This window comes from Hoplias malabaricus, chromosome 4 (assembly GCF_029633855.1).
Source record: "Hoplias malabaricus isolate fHopMal1 chromosome 4, fHopMal1.hap1, whole genome shotgun sequence".
NCBI classification, from domain to species: Eukaryota; Metazoa; Chordata; class Actinopteri; order Characiformes; family Erythrinidae; genus Hoplias; species Hoplias malabaricus.
This window is the reverse complement of record NC_089803.1, coordinates 39418327-39439709: the sequence shown is the minus strand read 5'-3', so window position 1 is coordinate 39439709 and position 21383 is coordinate 39418327. Positions and strand designations below refer to the sequence as shown.

Genomic DNA, 21383 nt, shown 5'->3' with positions numbered 1-21383 from the left:
CTGAACTAACATCAGATAATGTTATAGCGCTACTCTGTGCGTTTCATTAGGAGTCCGGTAGGCAGTCTGGCAAAAAAATAAATAAATAAAAATAAATTCTACACTAGACACCACATCAGTACTTGATTAATTAATAATAAATAGCTTATTATTAAACCTTAATATAACTACATTTGTTGCTTACATCTAATGTATCCTTCTATAGCATTCACCATTACTTTTCCTTGTCTGTATGCCCTCAGAAAATTACTGAATGACTTCCTCTAACCCCAGTGTCCACCTAAAATCAATCTTGCCTTGTCTTTATACGTCATGTTCCCATTTAACGTATCAAAAGATTTGGACTTGATATGTTGACACTTGAGTGTTTTCAGACCCATTAGAGTGTGTGCTGTTTTCCAAAAGTGTATTTTTGTGACCTTTCCAAAACTGCTGTTGTTTTCAGCATGGCACCAAACTGTTACACTGGAAAGTTATGACCTCAATATGAAAACCAAACACTACAGCTCCCCCGCTGTGGACTGGTTTAGTTTTAGTTTCTTTCCATCAACATTTTTCTCCCTGACAAGATGCAGGTCAAGATAACCTATTTCAGTGGTGGATGTCTTCCTTAATGCAGCCTGGTGCTTCACAATCATGATGTACTGAGTGTATGTTATGACATCCGTTATGTGCTAAATCTGGAACTTGTCGGTGTGGTTGAAATCTCAGTGGAAGTTGAATTAGCACAGATTTACAGCAGGATGGTCTTCATTTAATTGGTAAATATATTTTGTTTTTATGTGTATGAAGTAAATTGCACATGCATGATGCATGTATAACAATGTAAAATTAAAAATCTGTACATCAGACATGGATACACTGGGAAAAACTTAAAGAATTTAGTTTATAGAAGTTAATATAATGCAATATACAGCTCCATCGATGAACCATTAGATGAATCATGTGCAAGTGTCCATATTTGTTGTTGTTCAAGTACATATCAGATTGTGAGATAGAAACTGGAATAAGAAATTACAAATATTATATGTCCAACTATAACTAATGTTTTCATCAGTTATGTATATGATCATGTTATTATCATGCACCCTATTTCATGTTCAGTGTTTAGTTTATAGTATATTATCAATTTAATTTCAAGTTTGGTGTTTTATCTATATACTCTTAAGCATTTTTTCACATAATATATCTATTAGAATAAAGTCATATTTGTCATTTTTATGATATACTTGTTTGTTGTTTATTAGTATTGAAGGATGATAAGCTATTAATATGTTTGTGTCCATGAAGGCTGAAGGAATACCAGCTGTTCTGTGAAGGTGCTATGGTGAAGGACAAGCTTCTCTGTCCAGCTGAAATGAGGATATGTGGCTCTGCTTATTACAGCTGTAATGAACAACCAGGACTGGAGAGGGTAGCCCTGCTGATAAATGTCTCCTTGGATTAAAAACAAATGCAACCATTAAACTTTAATGGAAAATATGAGTGGTATAATTTAATGTGGATTGTGCCAATAAAAGTGACTGCCCTGCACTGCTTTGCTGAGAGGACTGAGGCTGATGATGAAGGATAAGATTGAGGCTGTAGAGTGAAATGTGTTTCAGGTGATGTTGACGGGACATGGTTCATGGTTGATGACAGGTGGGGGAGGGGGGGTATTTGATAGGTTGTTGAATGACATGGTTCAGGTGAGGAACTTGATTGCACTGGGAGAGAAGTGTGTTTGAGGTTAGGTTGAAGAATATGATTGAAGCTGCAGGATGTGGTGGTTCTAAATATTTTGGTGGCTACAAAATAGAAAGCAGGCAAGTGTGATCTCAAAGTGGTCATTTGAATATTTTTACTAGATGTAAAAAACATCTCAGCATTCATGTCTGAGTGATTGTCATGAAACACATTAGCATTTAAAGATGGCTAAGAACAAAAATGAAGAACCTAAGCTTTTAACTCCCACTTGTTTAAAAAATAATAATAACAATAATAAATAAATTAAAATCAGATGTAGTCTTAACACAAGCATTTAGCGTTTAAATCACATAAACATCCAGAAAGACTCATGTGATCATCTAGATGTTTCCCTGTTCAGAACTTTATAAACCCTATTCTTCTAGGAAGGTGTTTATATTAGCTGTCAGACCATTTCGCTTAGGATTGGTGGGTATTCAGCCACAAGAACATTAGTGAAATTAGTTTCTGATGTTGGATAATTAGATTTGGAATGCAAAAGCTACTCTCAACTCATCCCAAAGATTGGGATTTACTTCCACTGCTTCACACCTCAAGGGTCTTTGTACCTTCAAAAGAGGGCATGTCCCACCGCACCAGAGCAGAAAGATTGTAAAAAAAATTATATAGAAATCATGTGTATGTACAGTTGAGCAGCCATATTAACAATACATCATTACTCATAACTCATTAGCTGCCTAAACATTCAGCCATTGTGTTCATGTTTGTGTGGGTTATGAATGTGTTGGGGGGTGCAGGGGCTAGGCTGGACAGTAACCGTGTAAAAACCAGACTAGAGGCTTTACAGCCTTAGATGCTACAAGTCCCATGTTGTGTGTATGATGTACTTTTGTATCAGGCTATTTTGTTTAAACCGGTCTTGAGTGTTATAAGAGGTGAAAGGTGAACCAAAACAGATATATTGAGTGTTATTTACAGGTGAGCCACAGGCTCTTCAGAAAATAGGAAAAAAAAAAGATAAATAAGAATCTCCTCTGTTATTGTTCTGTGGTGTCGTGCTGTGTTGCAGGAGAGCTCCAGCTGGTGAATGTGGTGCTGAGGAGGCAGGAAGGAGAGGGTATGTGGACTCAGGAGCTAAAGCTTCTCTCACACCTGGCCTTCATTGAGTAAACCAGACTCCACCTACTACTGCAGACCACCAGCTACTGCCTGTGAGTCTTTCTGTTCTTCTTCACCAAAGCTCAGAGTGAAGCCCTGCACATCCATAGTCCTTATGTAACATAGGGAGCATGACAGAGAGGAGACGTGGTACAAATAATACACATATGTACATAATTCATATATATATAACTTAATTTACTTAGCAATCTCCAGAATTTACGTTTATTTATTTCACACAGTCCTATAATGAAAGAAGAGAAGAGAATGTAATGTACCTTTGGAGAGGACAACTGGACTCTAACACCACTGTTGTACCTTTTTAAAGGTGCATTTACACTGCTTGTCCTTTTAGTGAATATGAGTGTACCCCTACCATACCTTTGTTTCTGAGATTGTCAAAAAATGTAGTGAAAACCTGCGTAAAAATATTATTTGTTCTTCTGTTCCTTTCTTCCTCACTATGACTATTATTTCTTTGTGGAAATGAAGGGGGTTATTTCAGATGTAACACTAGGTTAATTAAAGTGTGTGGTTTTACATTTTAACCAAACTGATCTGAAGGCTGCTCATGGTTTTTTTGTTTTTTTGTTTTGTTTTTGTGTCCTTGTTAAAGCAATGAAACAGTATTTTTGATGGCCAGCTCCACTTTATTTATAGCCAAGGTTGCCTATGATTTTGGCGGATATTTCTTAGCCTTCCTTTTTAAGCCCAGAATCCACAACAACGTATTGGCGCAGCGAACACCCTCGCACCTTTTCAGTGCTGTCATTTAGCCAAAATTGCAACATACATACTTGATGTATAATGAGCCAAACTGGCATTTGAAACTCATTAATGGAAAAACGCTGTGGTCAAAAGTATGTGGACAAGTTTCTATTGAATGCAATTCCATCAATAAGAATTTCCTTACTTTGCCTTTCAGAAAAAGCTCTCACTCTTCTGTGAAGACCTTACAATAATAGACGATTATATAGAACAAACAGATAAATAGAACATTGCTTTGAGAGTAGGATTGCTTTCAGCTACAAGTACGTCAAATACAGATGTCGGTTTAGTTCTGGATCACAAACACCACCCCAAAACTCATCTCAAAGGATTGGATGGTGCTCCATCATTGCACAGGACACATCTTCACAGCTTCAAAGCCCAGTGCCAGGTGGATTAATAACCCTTTAGTGGATGCTTGGCATTGAGCGTGGTGAGCTTGGCTCATGTTCAACGCTTCTAGAGCATCCCGTTCCATTTCATGTTTTACTATGGAGATTTTGCAAGCTGGGAGCCTAGAGTGGCTACATTATCAAGGAGTGTCTACAAATATTCAGACACATAGTCTACTCTAGATTGCTGCTGCTTTCTGGTGTTTTGCAGCTGAGTGGAGATAAGCTGTGTTGTTCCTCTGGTTTCTGTTCAGAATGAGTTGATTAATATGCTGTGATATAGTGGGTAGTTAAATGCGGTGAGTGATGTCAGCGTGTCTGACAGATGGCAGCCTCTGTAGGTGTGTGAAACAGCATCTTTAATCGTCACAGCACCTGTAAGGTTAAGCAGCCAACCTCAGTAATGTGTTAACACCCACATGAGCAGCTCAAACCCATCAGCACACCCACTGCAGCATCTCCCTAACACCGCTCTGCCTTATCATTACACACTACAACCTACTCTCTATAATATGCTTGTAGTAATAGCTGTTTACCTGTAATAAGAGTAGCTGGAGACACGACTTGGGAGGTAGGATAAAACCAAATGCTGTATGTAGTGTATATCACTTTTTAAAATACTACTGAACTAAGGGGTAAATAACAACATCAATATCTGGTTGTACAAAAATACCAGCATCCAGATGAATCCCTGACCTGTGTTCGAGGAGAAGGTGGGGACAGCCATAGAAGCTATAATTTCCTGAAGTATTTAGTTCACTATGTAGGAAGTGGGGAGAGATTTGGGGACACCACCTTTGTCTCTCAGTGGCTATTGTTATAGTACAAAACAGTTTTGTCACATTTTTACAGTGATTTGTAAAAGAACTCCTTTAAACTCCAACCTGGAGGAATAGGCCAGCCCTGCCGTTAAGCAAGTGGGACACCTTGGACCCTGTGAAGCTGGAATGGATCTCAAGAGACATGTTTGAACTCACCAGAGGTTGTAAGGCTTCCCTGTTCCTCCAGGTTGGGGTTTAAATTCGTCCCAGTTTCTGAGTTTTTCAGAGTCAGGAGGCGGGAATAGTAATCGCAGAAAGAAATAATTGGGCCCTCATGACAATATATAATTACTTGTTGGAAGAAAACTGCATAACTTCACTTAAGTTTAGCTCTTTTTGATCATTTATAATCACAATGTAGTCTTCTGGGCACTACAAGCACACCTTGTTTTTAAAATGTGTGTTTATATTTAAAGATCTGTGCAATAATCAAATTTAAATATTTCCTTTCTGCTCCATGTTATGGGTTGCAGTCATGTGATTTGTAACTTATTTATATATTTATTTATTTTTTGGAATGAGCGGCATATTGGGAACCCATTGTCTGATTTCAGAGCACAGCACTAATATAAACAGATGAGAAAGATGGATATATATGTATCATAAACTGTGCTGGAGAGGGTCTCACAATAGTCAAAAGCACAAAAGCCCACCACCTCTTTGCTTCTGGGAGCCTAAAGGATCACACACTTTAACATAATGAGAAGAAGGGGGCTGTTTTCTTCTGTTAGCCACAGAATTTTGGTCATCTGACCTAATGGAAAACTGTTAGCACATCAGTCGTTAATGTGTTTCCCTGCTCTTCTGTCAGAATCTGAGTGTGTTATTCATACACAGATGATATACAAGCTTCAGTAATCATCTTATTTCGTTCCTGTTTTGTTTTAGCTTGTAAGAGACTACAGACAAAAGCCACATATTTGTCTCATTTACAGGGTAAATAATCTGATCCCTTTGTCCCTGCGCTCTGAGAGTGGAACAGATTCTTGGAGGATAATGTTTTATTGTGATTGTCTGCATACATTATGTCTCTGATTTGGCCTAAACTTTAATAAAGTAGTTCTCTTTGACTGAAAATGTGAGTGAGTAAATGTGGGTGCAGTAATATTAATTTTTATTATCTGTGATGTCCACTACATAGGGAGTATGGTGCTATTAGGGATGCAGCCTGAGCTCCTCTATTGATTGATACAGATGAAAAGAGCTCTGTTTAAAACCTGATGTGGATAAATGGGTCAGGGACCCGTACTTATATTTCTTTATATTTAACATCAAGAATCTAAATGAGAATGCGTTTACAAAAACAATGAAACAATTTGAGCACCCCAGTTTTTATTTGATTGTGTGTTTGAGTAATTTGGAAGTGCCCACTGAGGTCTCTACTGTACACAGTGAGAGCACCTGCAGCCTATGGATAGAGAGATCACATGTGACTGACATATGGAGTCACATCATATGAGACTATGATGAGGGGTTGAAATACATGAGATAAATGTCATCTGCCTCTCACTAACTGATGGATTTCTGTGTCTGTTTACATTTGGCGAGGAGTTTGATGTGTTTTCCTTGTGTGGGTTTTTTTTTTTTTTTCTGGATGAGTCCTAGTGTCTGTAGCTGTGTAATGGCAGAGTGGGGTTTGATTCCCAGCTTAGACAGAGACACCCTGATATATATTTTACTGCACAGCAGTTGTTAATAGTGCAGCTGGTCTAATAATATTGTAGCAAAATACAAGGTATGTTTCATTTCATTATACTGTTGAGATTCAGACAACTCCTGAATGAAGGGGTGAATATTGATCCAAATTTCTATGTCTAGACTCTGCTGCATCCAGATGAGTCTGTGTCTTATGTGGGGGGGTGGGAGGAGGGGGAGGGTCACTGTTGTTTTTCTTCTCTGGAGCCGGACTCATCACTCATCCTCGCTGGTCCATGCTGCAATAAAACTGATGGACAGCATTCCGCATGACAGAAAATGAATGGACCAGTGTGAGGGTGAAGAGCTGGGTGTTTATCGCCTGGAAAGGTGACCAGACCCAGACTAATAACAGAATAATGCCTCAAGCTCCTAGTGACCAGAAACATTAAGAGCCCTGTTCCTGACTGAATTATTGTCCGCTGGGTGTAAATCATACATGCAGGTGTGTGTGTGTGTGTGTGTGTGTGTGTGTATGTGTATGCCAGTATTAGCACGCTCCGGCCGATAATTACTGAGTATTTATCTGCTCGTTACACAGTCATTAGTGATGAAAGGAAATGTATTCTCAGTTAACACGTTAATCTGCATATTACTCAGCTGATCATCTGAATACCACCAACACAGTAAATACTATCATTTATCCATTCACTAACATTGTGTGTGTGTATAACAAGTGTTAATCCAGATTAATAAAGGGAATGAATGAATGAATGAATGAATGTATGTATGGGTGGATGAACAAATGAATGGATTAATTAATGAATGAATGAGAAATTGTGATGGATGGATGGTTGAATGGATGAGTGTAAAAGGAAATACCATGAATATATGAAAGAATGAAATTACAATGAATGAATGAAAATCGTGGAAAACTCAAGGAATGGGTGGAAGAGTTAGAAAATACAGTAAATGAATGAATTGATTGAGCAATTTGGAGGGAAAATGCAGCAAATGAACTAAACAATAACAGGATGCATGAGTAATTACAATTAATTTATAAACATATTACTTTTTTTTTCGTTTCTAAATCTATATGCCAGAGTGAACAAATATCAAAATACATTTAAATAATTCATGGATGAATGGAATGATTAATGAATGAAAAGTGAAAATAAAATTCATTGAATGATGGATAAATATATATAATAAGTGCAGAGAAAGAATGAATATGTGGAATAATGAACTTACAGGTCTGTAGAAAGTCCAACCTTTCAGCTTCATCCTGGAGCTCATCTGTCTGTATGATGTGCCTCCTCTGACTCTCCACAGTGTAAACATTTTTACATAAGCAGAGAAAATATGTGGCTGGATATTTGTGTTAAATATTTAGCTTTTGTTTCTTCCTCATGCCTTTGTATGAATCCCTTAACCTTGGTGAAGTCATAATTTACAGCGGGCAGTGGTCATTAATATTAAAGCAGTGGATAAGTGGAGAGGAATCCAGTTTGCTTTCAGACCATGACCAGGGTCAAGAGCCTACTCAGTCCAAATCAAATCATTAGCCTGCATCCACAGTGGGCACCACATCACATCAGGACTCGTCCTCACCAATGAATCACAGTGGGGAGTTATTTTACACCTCCACAGCCACCCCCACTCGCTCCACTGGTCAAACCCATTCAATCAGCATAGAACATCAGAGTTAAAAAAAAAAAAAATCAGGAAAAATAGCCTCTCTGCTTCACTGGCACAGATCAGGGGCCATAGAGTATTTCCACTCTCTGGAGGAAATGGCAGTATTAATTTAATCTCATGTGACTTACAATGACCTGCCACGGTGAGTCTGAATGTGCTCCACAGTCATTGCACAGTTGTCAGCACAGGACACAGCGCAGTGTTTGCTCTGGGAGCTCCCTGTCTGACCCTCTAAACCCACATCTGTTATTGCACTGACCTGCTTGGCCTGGCGGTTGTTGGTGTTTCTTTACATTGATGTAATTGTACAGCTCTTTAGATAAAGCCCACAAAGTTGACACCTGCAAAGAGTCTTGCATTCAGAAAGCATGAAAACAGCATTTATATTTTGTTGTTTAATATGCATTAAAACAGCATTAGAACAACAACACCCTTAGAACAACAGAAACACGTCTTCCATGACATAACTTGAGTCTTTTAATTTGTTGTTAAGGGTTCCTCTATTGATACCATGTCAAGCTTGTGCCATGTTCTATTATAATTGCAGATTTTAAAATTGTGTTGGTTTCATACACCCCATTCCATCTCCAGGACTTGTTTTATTTTACACACTTCTATTCACCTCTCTTTCTGAAAAAGAGAATGTACTGTACCTTTAGAGAACCAAAATGGACTTTAACACCACTGTTGAACCTTTAAACGTACATCTACACTGTGTGCAATGTATCTCTACTGTAAAGTTTTTTGGGGTTTTTTTTCCTGAGAGAGTAGGATGACCAGTGTCCTCCTTTTAAGGGCTTTTCACTTGACTGTATTCAGAAAGAACTCAATGCTGTGCTGTTCCCTCACAGTCTGTGAGCACATGGAGCCATTAGCATCTCCTGAAGACACAACAAAGCTATAAAACTACACTGAGATCTTGGCTGATGTGCATGTTCAAAACCAATACTGATACCGGCATTAGAGCAGAGAAAACCCCTGGTTAACAAGGTATAGATCTTTGTCAGCGTGGACCAGACCAAAACCTTGTGATTTCTCTATTAGGATTTGTGTATCAGTCTGGCCTGTGCTCAACACATTGCTGAGAAATGAATAAATCAAGCAGATTATTTTATCGATCAGAGAAATAAAGCCATTAAATATTGATATTGACCCAGAAAAGTAATCTATAGACAAGGCACTGCTATAAACTATTTATACGTATACAGTCAGCATGAGGATTCACACAAATAGTGGTTTTATATGTTTTGCCATCAAACAGCAGTCCCCCCCCCCCCCCCCCCCCCAATCTTCCTGAAATCATATCAAATGTCAAATCTGATATCTGTATGCTTTGAATGGCCTATGGCATGTTGTCAAAATGGCAAAGAAAATTTGATGTCAGAAGTAGTGAGATATTGTGCTGTCATGCATAAGAACCCTTTCCTGGTGTAAAGTAGTTGCAGGCCTAAGACAGACCTCTCTGTATACATTGTTAATGTATAAATCGAAATCGGACAGTTGTTGATTTAAACACAGTATTTCCAAAAACCCGTGGACATTTGCTCATTGAATATTTCTTCTAAAATGAATGGTATTTACAGCTAGATTTTGGAATATTTTAATGAGTGTTTGATAGTATTCCACCTCAGAAGCATTACTGAAATCAGATACTGTTGGATAATTAGGTTTTACATGTGTGAAATTGAATGTATGTGCTCGTCTGTTTTAACCTTCCTCTTGTATTAGGGTCTTGACTGACCCGTTTTAGATTTTAAATGCATACAAGTACTCCATAAATGTGTTTATTGCATCAATACTTTTTAGAGAGGAACGTCTATTTAAACAAAATTATTTTATTATAATTAATTTATTTATTTTTTAAAAACTAAATTATAAAATGTTCTTATTAAAATTATGGCTTTTCTGTTGTTAGGGTCAATTAAAAAAAAACAAGTGCCAAATCTGGAATCATAAACACACTATACACCAACAACCTCCAGCTAGCTCTTTCTACAAGCACTTGAGCTTCAGTTAGGGGCTTCTATCACAAAACAAGGAAAGACAGACATGTCCAGACATGTAAGGCCAAGTCAGTTTAGAGTTTGTGTTTTGTAGAGTATACATCTCCAGTTTACAGTATGCAACAATGAAAAATTAAAACCAATCATTTCATGGATAGGGAAGCCTAACAAGGTAAACAAGAGGCTATTAAACAAACTGGTTGACACTTATTTGTTTTTAGGGTGTCTTATGGCTGATTTAAGACACCGGTCAAAACCGACCCATTAACATAAGATATGGTAACAGAAAGCTAACACAGGAGGAAGGTTAAGGGAGATCTTAAAGTAAATGGATAGACACTGAATTACGTAGCAATAAAAAAATGAATTGCTATTTTTTAAAATAAAATTCACATGTAATTACATACATTATTATAGTGACTTATAAGTCTATGTTTTCAAGTAATCACCAAAATCATAGTGAAAACATAAGGCTAGGGTTGGGAGCTCTAGATTTACCACCAAGCAAGAACTGTTCTATAACTCAGACAATCATATACAGTCAAACCTGTGGTGGTCCTATTCGTGTTATGCCGTGTAAAGTCTTTCACAGTGCTTATGAACCATAAGCGTATCCATAATCACACTAGTATCTCCAGGAAGCATGTCAAATCTGAGCTTAAAAAAGACCCCCACTACTTTTATATGAAAATGTATTCCACTATCCTTTAATCTGATATCTTCTTACCTGCACACAGTCGTTTATTTATTTATGTATTTATTTATTTTATTATATTTTATTTCTTTTTGCAACTAAATAATGCTAAACCTATATGAGGCAAAGGAAAGTGTACATGATGTAAACCTTACAATGAAGATCAGGTGGGTGTAGCACTCCTCCAGTGGGTAACTGCACTTCCCTCAGGGAAGCAGAACAGTGATTGATTCCTTGCTTGAGCAAACACACATCACCACACCCGTACGAGTCCTTGGGCAAGCTGCCTAATGCCGCATTTGTCTATACCACCATTACAAATGATATGTCACTCTTTATAAGATGCCATTTTGAATGATGTGGCTGATGTAGTGTAGTGCCCTAAAGGTGGTGGAATGGGGTCGAGTCCCTGCTTGGGTAATGGCATAGCACAAAGCCAGAAAGAAACCTTGGGCAAGGCTCCTAATGCTAGATGTAACAATGGTCACACTGAACATGTCTCTGTGATGAATGAAGTGTGCAATTAAGAGTTTTTTTTTTTTTTTGAAAGATTAAAACAGACCAGAACAAAGTGTAAAGCATAGAATGCCCTCCTCTTTCTATTTTCTTCTTTAAGGTTACACTAGAAATTCCCAACCCATTAATGGATCAATGTTGTTTAATAGAAGGAAATATAAAGAGTGTCTGAAAACTTCTCAGTTTCTGTCTTCTTTCATTATTCACAGATATGTGTTCCAGTGAAAGCTGGTATCTCTGCACTTCTTGTAAATGGCCCAGACCAATGCAGAGAGCTGCATGAGACCACTGTAAATGGCAGAATGCAAGGCCTGATAAATTATTCAGCCCTGATGGCCAACAACCTCAACCAAACGCCATTGCCCTGCTTCATTCTTTTTCTTGTGAGTGCAGAGCTGGGCTGAGATGAAGCAGGGAGGAAGGTTCTTTGCAGGGACTAGTCAGCCATCCGTATGAATATTCATATCCGTGAATCATAATCGATGCACAGTGGAGTGCAATGGAGCGCAGATTAAAGCCTCTCTGCCTTACAGGTTTTAAGTGCCCCCTTCCTTTTGGATAACTGCTAGTTAAGATATAAAACCTGCTAAAAGTGGGGAAATTGGATTTGGGAGTGAGCGGAATGTGTGTTTGCTAAAGATTCGCTGTAATCTGAGCCTTAGAGCGGAGAGTGTGGAGTCAAGGTCAGCTTTGGCTTCCAGAGAGGACGCTTAAGCAGGCAGTGTGGAGGATTGGAGAGAGGGGACACTCCTGTGGCGTGTGGAGGGGAGATTGGAGAGAGGAGGTGTAGGGTGCAGCACTAAAAGACTGTGGAGATGGTGAAGGCTTTGAGATTAGCCCATGCGCTCGCACACACACACGTGTGTCTCTCTGCAATGAGGGGTCTTCGCAGAGCATCATACAGCGAGGGGCTCGCATGAGTTCCACCTCCAGATGCAGAAGGCAGATGTCACAGTGAGCCCAGCCACAGCAAACCACCCCCTCAGCAGAAGAGGGCAACACGGTGCCAAGTCTGCATCATCTTCCTCAGCTCCAGCTCAGTACATTTCAGCTCCATCTTTATTACTGCTTTATTTCATCAGAGGAGCAATAAAAGACAATGAAAGTGCCTGTTCCTGTGCTTGTTTATCTGAAAATATGACACAAACAGGTAATATTTTACAGCAGCTACATACCTAATAAGCATTAAATGACAGTTAATGGAGATATTCATAAAGGCCTATTCATACAGGTGTCAGTTCTCAACACTTTCTAGTAACTGACATAAACAGGCCTGATGACAACTGATGCTGGTTTGAATAAACCTTGTTAACATTTTAATTAGCTGAAGGTCCCAATGTAGCCTTATGAAAATTCCTGTGCATGTAAGTGTTAAAAATAATTACATTTTCTGCTGAGAACCTGTTATAAAAGCAGGAGTACATTTATCATTGCCTTGTAGCCATCCAGGGTATTCAGGAGATCCAGTCACAGCATTGATTTAGATTTAGAGACTCTCCAATATCTTGCTTCAAAATGACTGAAATAAAAATAAATAAATAAATAAATAAATAAATAAATAAATAAAAATAATAATAATAATAATAAAATGCTGTCTCTATTGGACCTGTCTTGACTCTCAAAAAGTCAGCTATGTATGGATATGGTTATGGTGAAGTGTAGTGTTTATAGTAAGTGGAATGTAATATCACATTCATAGCTCTAAGCCTAACTGTAAGCTTCAAAATGCGGAGATGCATGATAATATCAGAATTATATCACTATCTGCAGATAACTGCTTTTTTTTTTTTTTTTAAAGCTCATCAGCAGCAGACCAATGCTTTGATTTTGCCGATATTCCAAACTGATAATTGCAGACACGTTAATTTAATGCTGGAAGAAGAATGGACTGATGAACATGTATAAATAAAATAGTTTGACTCAGATTCTTTTAATCCATGACTAGTCCACAATTACAAGTTTTAGCTAAATAATTATATTGTATAATGGCGTCGGTCCAGAATTTCCATACTGGTGCATCCTTACCAAAAAAGGTTAGAAACGGCAGGATTGTGTTCTGAAATACAATGTGTTTTGAAATACCTCTTGCAAATAATAACAAACCTCCACCTACATTTACTACTCCCCGTCTTGCTCTTTTTAGTATATGTACTAATTTTTATAGCTCGCCTCACATGAGCCGGAAACATAATCTAAACTCGCTCTAAGAAACAGTCTGATTCAACATATGTATTTATTTTCCCACTATGGCATGCAAGACAAAGAGCATAGTAACCAAATTGCTTTAATCTGCAATAAATACCTACACGGCTGCACTGAGTTGGTTTTAATGCAGATACAGCCCCCCTGAGTGGTCTTACTGGCCACAGGGGGAACTTTTAGAGCAGTTCTCAGAGAAGAAATAAATAACAGAAAGAATGATGGTGATAATCATAATAGCATTGCTTTCAGACAGAGCAATTTGCACTCCCTACTCTCTAATAGCTGTGTGTGAGTGTGGGGAGAGAATGAGGGTAAATATCTCTGCTGTTGTGGAAGACCCACGCCCTCAGAGTGGCACAAGGACATCATTACATTTAGAAAACGCAGCCACGGCATTTTAATCATGCTTGGGTTGTGTCAGGCTCTCAGTGGGATTTGCTCTCCAACAGCCCCCACACTTCTCCTAATTATGAGCCAGTGCCTTTAGCTCTAGTCAGTTTAATGGGGATGCACACAAGCCACTGGAAGTAGATAAATGGGCAGCAGATTTTGAAGGTTTATCTATTGAAAGTGGGCTAGTGAGGGCTTCCGTAATTACTCTGCACACAGGGTGGTTGGGTGAGGTGACCTAGTGCAGCAGGTGGGAGGATGGAACACCCACAGCTGAAAGCGAAGCAGGGATATCCTCCATCCACTATGCACTTAAAAAAAAATTAGTTTACAAAAGAGCCCTGTGAATCCCATTTCACAACTTATCTCTACCCCTCCATTTTACCTAGGGATAGGGGTCTCAATTCTTGTTGGGAAAGAGTGGTAGGACAATGTGGTGGAGCTACATACACCTTGAAAATCAAAAGCCACTAATGTTTGTATTTGTTACATTTCATTGGGGAAGATTTAACGCCTACAACCTGTAAGGGACAAGATAACACTTGAAAACAAGTGGCGGGAGTAAAATTCAGAAATGTGTTCCACTCTAAGATTGTATGAAAGTTTACATTGGGTTGCCAGATTTATTCATTGTCTGAGATATTTATGAAGATTTATGTATCTTGACTCAGTGATCATTTTATTAGAAATACACACGATATTGTGGCACATTATTGACTGCAGCCCATCTGCTGCTGAGCATTTTATCAGCCACTGACTACCCTCTACCACCATAGGACCTTACAGAACAGGGCTTAGGACTGAAAAGTCATTGGTTTGATTCCCACAGCTAACAAGATCACTGGGGGGGGGGGGCAGTGGGAGTGAAGGAACAGCACTGCCTTCCTCCCTCAATCCACAGCTGAAGTGCCCTTGAGCAAGGCACTAAACCCACAACTGTTCCCTGGGCGCCGGGGATGGCTGCCCGCCTCTCTTGGTGTGTGTTCACAGCTCCTAGTGCACTAGTGTGCATGTGTGTTTACTGCCATATATGGGTTAAATGCAGAAGACATGTTTGGTTGTAAGATGTACACTGACAAATATTTTCACATTACATTACACTGACATGTTAGTGGCCTACTAAAGTGTGTGTTGTAAATAGGGTTGCAAATGGGTGGAATATTTCGGATAAATTTCCAGTAAATTACTGGTAACTTTCCATGGGAACGTTAGGGAAATATTCCAAAATGTGAACTTTCCATAGAAATTTCGGGAACTTGGAAATATTAAAAATAATTTAGAGGAACTAGAGTATATTATAATATATTTCAATGTACTGGTTTTGTCAACAGCATAGTTGATGCACATGGCATTCAACACTAAAGCTATTGGTCTTCAAAATGTTAAATAAATAAATAAATAAATAATAACTATTAATTCTAGGTTACAGAAACCCATTGAGGGGAAAAAATATATTGGTAATTAGCCTATGCTAGCCTTGGTAAGCTAATCTCTTGCTAGCCTTGGTAAACTAGTTCCATAAATGAAATTGCTCATTAAGTTTTTCTGATTTACCAGATAGTTGCTTAAATGTTTCAATGCTATTATTGTGAATAAAAATATGAACCTTGTCAAAACGTACCTGACTTTAGATAGTTCTTTGGTCCAAATGTGTGTTTTCAGTAGTGGTGAGTTTCAGGTCTCTAGAAATCATCTGGACATATGCTGTACATGTGATGGAGGAATGAACAGTGCCCCCCTTGTGTGGGCCCAAAATCCCTTCAGTGTGTAATGTGCCATGTGCCTGGCATTGAGGAGCAGCTTTTCTATTCAGCTGTTTTGGTATCATATCTAATTATTAAAGCCAAGACTTTGCTTCAGTATATATAAATATTTTTACCAAGTATATGAAAGTTTCTCACCTTTAGCTTTGAATATTCCCATTTTATTCCCATTAATTCCCATCATTACCTGTTAATTCCCATGGTAAATTTCCCAACTTTGCAACCCTAGTTGTAAGTTTTGTGGAGTGGATGGTGTTTTTCAACACAACAACTTTGTTCCGTGGAGGGACTCCAAAACATGTACCTATCTTTACTAATGTTTAATGCAGACAAATATAAACCCTCCATGTATCGATGCTCAAATTGCATTGTGCTTTCCACAATTACAGGCTGTAGTCCATGATCCATCATTCTAATAATGTCTGCAATGTAGTGGACCTGTGGGGAAACCTGACCATCGAAGACTGCGGTGGGAGGGGCTTATAAAGTATGCAGAGGAACAGATGGACAGTCTGTAATTGTAGAACTACAGGGCACTTATACAGTCAGTGGAGCTGGAAAAATGGACAAAAAGTGTAGACACTCATTAGATTCATTAGATATGTTCATTGTAGGGAGGTATCTGATGGGTTCTGTTGCTGTGTGACACAAGCCTGTGTCAGTGGATGGAATAGGATTCTGGGTTGCATCAGGAAAAATATCTGGCGCAAAACTTGTGCCAAGTTGACCAAATGGAACTGTTAATCCACTGTGGTGACCTTTCACTGGAGCCGCCAAGAGTGGAACAGCAAATTAACTGCCTGCTGTCTTCCAGAGGTAAAAAAGAGAGAGAAGTAACGATAATGATACACTAATGTTAAGTAGTTGCCAAAATATAAGTATTAATGGGACAGCTTTTGACATCTCTTTATATTCCTTTCTGTCTTATACACCAATAAATGTGAGCTCTTAACTTTCCCCACCATATTGTTATATTATTCTGTCTTAGTGTTGCCCCACGTGTTGACATCCTGATGCTGGGCCTGGGAAATATGCCCACCCTCTACACTCTCAGTTAACCTGTCCCTGGGGTAGCATACTCAAGGGTAGGTCTGTACTACCTGTAGTAAGAGAACATAGTGTGCACTATTTCAATTGTGTATTCTATTTCATTTTTTTAAAGTTTTAAGTCACATTGACTTTATTTTGACTCCTGGTTTCTTATGTTGTTTCTCTGTGTAGCCTCTCTCCTCAAGCATCCAATTGGCTGCCATTCCTTCTACTTTTCTCTGTTAATAATGTAATGTGTCATGGATGTTGTATCTGATAATCAACATGTCCTATCAATGTCAAAAAGTCATTTTAATTAAATATATAAATAAACAAATATGCATTTTAGAAACTCACATGGATCAGTTCTCATATACCTTACTTTAACAATAACTCCAATTAAGCAACACAATGTTCAGCTCTTTCTGCTCCAAACTATACTCTGAGTAACTTCTTGCGTTCGCTCATTAAACATAAAAAAAAGTGCATCCAACAATAAAGAAAACCTTGTTCATCTTGTACACAATGACAGGAGACATAGTATCATTGTGGTAAAAAAATATATACATTTAGTAGTAAAAAATACATACAAACAAATGCACAGTTCTGCAGATGACCATAGACATAAAATCTCCCTCTCTGAAGTTTGAACACTCTGGAGCTGGCAGTGAAATTCTGAGTACTCTTTTTGTAATAAATATTATCCTTACACTAAATAAACTTTTAAGTCTGAATAACCACAGCACCCAGAAAGCTCAGATTTTATGCTGAGTTATTTTACACCCACACTGTGAAAATGCACATGCACTGACTCATCTATCAGCAGATTTTTACCAAGATACAATATATTAGTGACAATTAATTTCCATCTCGTTATTAAGATGGCCACTAAGAGGCTGGCTAAAATAGGTTAAAACGGGTATGTTGTGAATTCTTACAAATGTTCATCATCTTTCTCTTTAAGTAACCTTTAGGGTCCACACTTGGGTCTTAAGACCACTGTTGTACTTCTGAAGGTATGATTAGTGCACAGAGATGTACCAGGAGAGTATCTTTTTTTCCTGACAGTGTAGCAAAGGCTTAACACCCCATCTATAAACCTCTAGTGATACCCCTGGTGCCCAAATTAACATCTTTTTTTGTTTTAAGGTTAAATAAAATAGAAAACAAAACAATGCAGCGTTTTCTATTTTTCCCTTTGCAATATGATCTGTTAGCGTCGGATTGCGTGGTAATGTCTGGCCTTGTCAGAGAGCCAAGAAATATGTTTGGCGTCTCTGTGACACGCTGCCAGGAGTTATTCGGAGCATCCGCACTGTTTGTTATTCTCTTTAAAAAGCTATTTCTCTCCGTCGTGATCTCTCTGCGCAAATGTTATTTCTGCCTCTGTGGTTTGGTGTTTTACACGTGATAGAAAAGAACAACCGACGAGTGTGCGCACACACACACACTGGTAGTGGAGCGAGTGGGCTCTGAGGCCTGGTTATTCCTCCTGCTTAGTCTGCTTTGACAGGTGAGGCTAGGGTGGGGAAATAGCTTCAGCAGGAGAGGGAGCGGAGCATGGATGAGCGAGATATTTTTCAAGGTCATCCCATACAAAGACAGAACAGTGGGGAGGGGTTGGGTATTGAACCAGACGAATGCAAGAGGAGCGTAGCTCTGATGTTCTTTCTGTGAAATGAAAGAGCGCCTCTGTTCCCTGCTGCCTGTCATCCAGCATCTCGACCTGGTGCTGCTGTTAAAAACCAGGAGAGCAGTGTCGATCCATGTTGGTAGACAACTTTAATTAAATTCAGTTTCCAAAGGGCATATCGTTTCTACTGTTTCACTTTCCCTGCACGTTACACATAATGTTTTTATGGGCACCGGCGAGTCCTTTGATTTCATTATTCTGATGGTATTGCACTCCAGATACAGCTCTGGGAGGATTATGGATATTGTGGATGGACATTTGGCTTAGGAAGGGATGAGATTTTCCAAGAAATTCGGCTTGTAAGTAAAACCCACGTCTCGTTCACCTCCTGCTCACGAATGAACCCCTCGCTGATCTTAAATCGCCTGCGGAAGAGAGACACATTAGCCTCGCTGTGTCAGTTTAAGCACCTGATAGTGCTCCTTTTAAATGAATTCTTCATAAGATGTGCACCCGTTTATGTGATCTATTATTGCCATAATTACAGAGTGCATTAACAAATCTGAATCTGAATCCAGTTCTTTAGGAGACAATTCAGTGCATTGTGACTTTTTTTCGGTGACGGACTGGCTGAAATGGATCCCCGCACCGTCATTACTACTGTGCTGTTGTGCTAAGCTCATGAATCAGTAACTGAACTCAGGCAGTGTCAGTATTCACCCATAGCATGAGTCACAATCATTTGGGCCTAGCTGAGAAAGGCTAAAGTTGTTTTTGTATTCATAATTGCACACATGTAGAACATTTAGAAAATTGCAGGGGACAAAGTAAAAGCTATGACAAGGCTACACATTTAATCCTAAAAGCAAGACTGCTGTAACCTTGTAGCAGGAAATAAATGTGATGGAGTCTTTGTTTTTAACTGGACATAGCCACAGTTTTTGCAGTATTTTCAGGCATATGAAATACATTTTAACTGCTCTGTACTGTCTGTAAGCTTAGACTGTTTAAATGTAATCCAGAATGGCCAATCGAGGTCATCATGTCAGTTCCAGGTAAATACACATTCATTGATGTTTCTATCATAAACTAAAAAACCTAGCTATCATTGGCACATTTTCTTCAATGGAAACTGCACAGAGTTGCAGTGTTCTAAAATTGCACTTTTCCACCTACAAGTGGGCTACACCTGTGTGGGCTTAATCCAGTTGCACCGGTTCCCTTCCACAACCAAGCCCACACAGGCACAGGCATAACACACCAAACACAGGTCTTCTTAGCAGGTAGCAGTGGTACTTTCCGTTCCAACACTAACTGTAATTGTAGACAAAGTGCTCCTGTATGGTCAGTGTGTTCCTTCAGTGTAAATCAATACACTACTGTTATTTCTAAAAATACGCTAGTCAAAAACATTAGTTTGTAGCGCTAGTACCACTACCTTCTGCAAAGGAGGCAAGGGCTCCTAAGTCATTAAAAACCAATACGAGTCCTTGGACAAGACTAATAACCCTATATTCACCTGCATCTGTAACTTTGACATACATTATAATTAGCTCAGGTCAAGAGCAATTTATTGGATCTAGCACATGTCATTCAGCACTGTTGAATATCCACACACTTACACTGTTTAAACACAGGTGTGTGAGTGTGTATGTGTAATCCATTATGAGTGGCATGGCACTGACATTCAGGTGAGGTGCTCCATCATGCCGTCGAGCCGCTGCTGCTGCTGCTCAGAGAGCGATGGAGTGCGAGTGTGACGGTAAGCAGAGCTGTTATAGATTCTGCCAATTACGGCCTCTATGTGTCCAGTCAGGGTGATTGGTCACAGTGGGGCGAGCAGAATGGGCCGACTGCGGAGGGGCAGTGGGCGGCTCTGAGCGCCAGACTGATGGGCTGACGGGCTCGGCACCTGTAATGGCTTCCAGGACTCAGCCAGTGGAACATCCAACACCAAGACCAATGATGTGACTCAATCTGTCTGCCACTCTCTCCGTCTTACTGTAGCCCTGCCTTTCTGAGTGACAAGCCGGAGGGTCTATACTTAACCCCTTAAGCAGGGGCAGTCCTGTCAGCAGTGTAGGTGGAGCAATTACTTTAATGGCTGTATTGGACCCCCACATTGCCAGTGTCTGAACTAAAGGCTACCTGCTCTCTCTACTGGAAAATTTTACTGCTAAAATGTTGCTTGTTTTTGACACAGTGGTCATAATTGTGAGGTTGTGGGGTTTTAATGATTGTACAATAACTAAGATTGTCATATGATACAAATTCAAACACGTTATGAGTATCTGGGTTGGTACTTTTCATTGTGTGTATGTGTATATATGTATGTACTGATGTCTGGAGATCATTTTGTCATTATTTTTCCAACTAATTTTCTACTTTCAGCACTGCCCTTGCTCTATTTACAGCATTGGTGAGTCTAGACCGCTATTCCTCATATAATGTCTTAACCATTTTGAATTGTATTATATTCAGTCTAGAGCAGAACACCACATTTACTTGTTCAACCCTCATCAATATTCATTCATTCATTCATTATCTGTAACCGCTTATCCAGTTCAGGGTCGCGGTGGGTCCGGAGCCTACCTGGAATCACTGGGCGCAAGGCAGGAAACACCCTGGAGGTGGCGCCAATCCTTCACAAGGCGACACATACACACACACACAAACCTGTGGACAGTTTTGAGTTGCCAATCCACCTACCAACATGTGTTTGTGGACCATGGGAGGAAACTGGAGCCTCATTTATGTTGACTTTTTAAATCTTCGAACTCAAATGTAAAATAGTCAGATACAAAAATGTATTGTCAATTATTACATAAAAGAAATTTGTTTTGACAGGCTACAACACAAAAAAATTCCACTGGCAAAAAAAAATAGTCATACTAGCAAAATAAAGTAAAATCAATTAATGCAATTCCTCCAACCGTGATACTTTATAAATATTTATTAGCGCATAGAACAAAGAATCTTTATATCATTGTGTCAC

The 21383-nt window shown here is 39.0% G+C and overlaps 1 protein-coding gene across 2 annotated transcripts in view; it reads left to right on the top strand.

The window, feature by feature from the left end:
* The window catches only part of lingo1a (leucine rich repeat and Ig domain containing 1a), a 180281-nt gene that overhangs the window by 100231 nt on the left and 58667 nt on the right, over positions 1 to 21383 (top strand). For both annotated transcript variants that reach the window (XM_066669837.1, XM_066669838.1), the window contains exon 2: positions 2756 to 2897. The gene's annotated coding sequence lies outside the window, so the exon portion shown is untranslated. The remainder of the gene's footprint in view (positions 1 to 2755; positions 2898 to 21383) is intronic.